Source organism: Struthio camelus, chromosome 13 (genome assembly GCF_040807025.1).
Source record: "Struthio camelus isolate bStrCam1 chromosome 13, bStrCam1.hap1, whole genome shotgun sequence".
NCBI lineage: Eukaryota > Metazoa > Chordata > Aves > Struthioniformes > Struthionidae > Struthio > Struthio camelus.
This window is the reverse complement of record NC_090954.1, coordinates 2,047,907-2,051,067: the sequence shown is the minus strand read 5'-3', so window position 1 is coordinate 2,051,067 and position 3,161 is coordinate 2,047,907.

Genomic DNA, 3,161 nt, shown 5'->3' with positions numbered 1-3,161 from the left:
TTTTCGATGTAGATCAGTGTTTAATTTAGATTACATACTTTATTGTATCTGGTTGTTGGTTACAAATGCAGATTTTTCTGATGAAATTTCTTTACTTTCCCACAGAAGGTGCAAGACAAACTTGATTACTTTCTCCACTTCAAGGTATCTTTCCTCCTGTTTGTTAGCAGATTTTCAAGTCCTGAGGTGGTGTTCAATTTCAGCCTTTTTTCCGGCTATTCAGGAAACAGTGACTCCAGGATTTTTTTTTTTTTTTTGTCTTGCCTATATAACTTACCTGCTTTGTGAAGTGGTTTATTCATAGCTTTCGTTCATGGCAGACCTTCACGATCGTATGGTCTTGACAAACAAGCAGTTGGACTGACAAAGACGCGTGGAGGTTCCACAGAGACTTCCTTTTTCAACACGAATCAGCGTACCCAGAGAGAATTAACTACATTTATCCTGCAAGGCAAAATCCGTAGCGTTAGGGAACTCGGAACCACATTTGCCCAAACTTGGTAGATTAGCCCCGTGTTTACTCTCTTGGCATTTGGGCCTTATTTGGTCTTGTGCATTCAGGGAAGTAGAATATTTGGCATTCCTGCTTCTCTTCATTTGGTGGCCTGAAGACTTGGCCACCTCGTGCTCAGTTATTCTTGCGCGCCTAGCCGTTCTGGGCAGCCTTTGCCAGGAGCATGGCAGGGGAGGGATGTTCTGCCGGACGTGGGCCGGTGACGGGCTGTAAGGGACTGTTCAACAGGGGTTAATGCAGACTCCAAGCTCAAATAATTATTTGGGGTCCCTGACAGCTCAGCCACTTTCACGAGTGGTGGGTGGGCAGTGATGGGCTGGGGCCGAGTGCCTCTGGCCTTCCTGCCTGCCTTTTGTCAGCCTGGTGGCTTTCTCTTCGCGGCGTTGTAAACCTCTGAGCAGGTTCAGGCAGGGTTTGGCCCTCACTTGAGAAACAGATTTTTGTCTCTGGATTGTGGAAAAGCAGCGCACCCTTCCCTTCCCGGGACGGGGGAGCAGGGCCGGCTCGATGCTGGAGGCGGGCAGCACTTGCTGCCCGTTTCTGTGATGGCTTTGCCGTTGGGCGCCTCACGCTGCGGCGGCTGCAGAAGGCGAAGCACTGTCCTTCTGGTGGGGCTCCAAGGGGCGGATTGCCTTGCCTGCTTTGTACTGCATCCACCTGGAAGGCGATCTCTAATACATCACTCGATTTAGGTTTGCTTGGGTTTTGATGACCCCAGGCCTTCCTGGACTGTCCCGTTCCCCCCCCTGCCCCCGAGTGCTGTTAGCCCCCCACATGCATTTCAGTGCGGAGCTGTGGTCAGCACGCCGAAACGGCCACCTGCGGCTCCGAGCTGGCGAGGGATCTGCGGGAGACGCTGAGCCTCTCCTTTAGACCGACCCAGTGTCTGGCTTTGGCCAATGGTCTCCAGAAGGGTAACAAGAAAGGATAACTGAGATCTAAACCCTGTAGTGAATCGCCCTAAATTTAATAATCTCCCAATTCCCATGTAAGAGCCATCAAGCTTTCTAGTATTCTCTTTAGCAAAGTGTGCCTGGAAGAAGACCTGGGCTTCTCTGCGTCCTGCTCGTGGCACATGTTCGGCATGGGGGGCCTGCAGGATACCTGTGCCGTTATGGGAAGAGCAGTAAGTCCTGTGGATGGAGACATCTAGCACTTCATGCTGCCTTCACTGGGACTTGCGTTGCCAGGGGATTTTGGCAGCAAAACCACACCTCGGAAGTGGTAGGACAAAGTCTGTGAAGCCGAGTACTGTTCAGAAGCGTGGATTGATAACTGCCACCTGTATAGAGAGGGGCAATTTCTTTGGTACAGATGTATCGCGTCCTGACCCTCTGTTTCCTGAGCGCGTTCAAAGGCGTCCGCATGGCGAGGCTCTGATAACTCTGCGTGATCCTCTGGTGCGACCGAGCTGCTTAATTTGCAAAGAACTGTTCCTGTTCTTGCGATGTTTCCAATCGCACCGTTACGTCCCCGTCATCGGTGTGGGCAGAGGGCATCTTGCCGGCTGCTACCCTCTCTGCTGAAACTCTCTAGGAGATGGACCTGGTAACGTAGCAGACCTCTTCCGTTCCTAACATCTCTAGGTCTAGTTTATAACCAATGATTTCTGAAGGATGTTGGAACACCTCAGAGTCATGTTTGGGATCTTGGTGCCGTTTGGGGGAAACGGTACTTTTAGTTGCCGTTTTCTGACTTGGGGCATTTTGTGACTTTCATGGTGTTCTTTCACCCCTTCCGCTGGCAGCTGCCGCCCCGGTGACGGACTCTGCGCTTTCCAGACCCGGTTAAGATGGGCAAAGCGAGCGTCCGCAGCAATGGCGGATCCGCCTCCGGGTTTTCTCTGGTAGCTGAAGGCTCCTTAAATTCATTGTGATGCATCTTTAAGGAGCAATTGTACAGCGATTTTTCAGAAAGGAACTACAGGCCGTGGTTTGAGAAGAAAGGAGCGGGGCTCACGAAGAGCTCTTCCGGCCTTGCGTCCGACGGTTAAAGCACTTCCTCTGTCTTGCTGTGAAATTTTAATTGGGGAATTTTTAAAGCGGGAGCGGGAGGGAGGCGGCGCGGAGGCGGCCGGGCTGGGCGCTGCGGCTTCGGGTGGAAGGGCTGGGGCTCGTCGCCCGTGACGCCCACGTGAAACGGGGGGGTAAGCTGAGGGGGGTTAAAAACGGGAGACCTGGCAGTTGCTTAAAAAAAGAAGCGCTCAGTAGGACCAGAAGACGGGGTCTAGCGAAGCGCTTGGGTCCGGCCCGTGCTGGACGTCGCCCGGCGCTCCCGGGTCGTCCCGGGCGGCTGGGGGATGCGCGCTCCCCCCGCTCGCGCCGCCAAGCAAGCTGCTTCGGTACGGAAGGAAAGACAAACTAATGTCTTGCAAAAACCGCATGCGGTAAGCCCAGCCTGGTGGCAGTTGGATTAACGAACCTTTTCACGAACCCCTGGAACACAGGACATTTACCAGGCTGTTTTATTGGTGACGCTTATTACTTATCGTATAAAAAATATTTCACAAGGTGGGCGCAGGGAGGGGCGGTACGTGCGGTAGCCGAGTCCTGTTGCAGAAGCCTGAGCCCGTTCCCGCTCAGAAGAGTCAGTTTGCAGCAGTTCAGCATTTGCCTCCCAGCAAAAAGTCGTTTGCGTCACATGTATC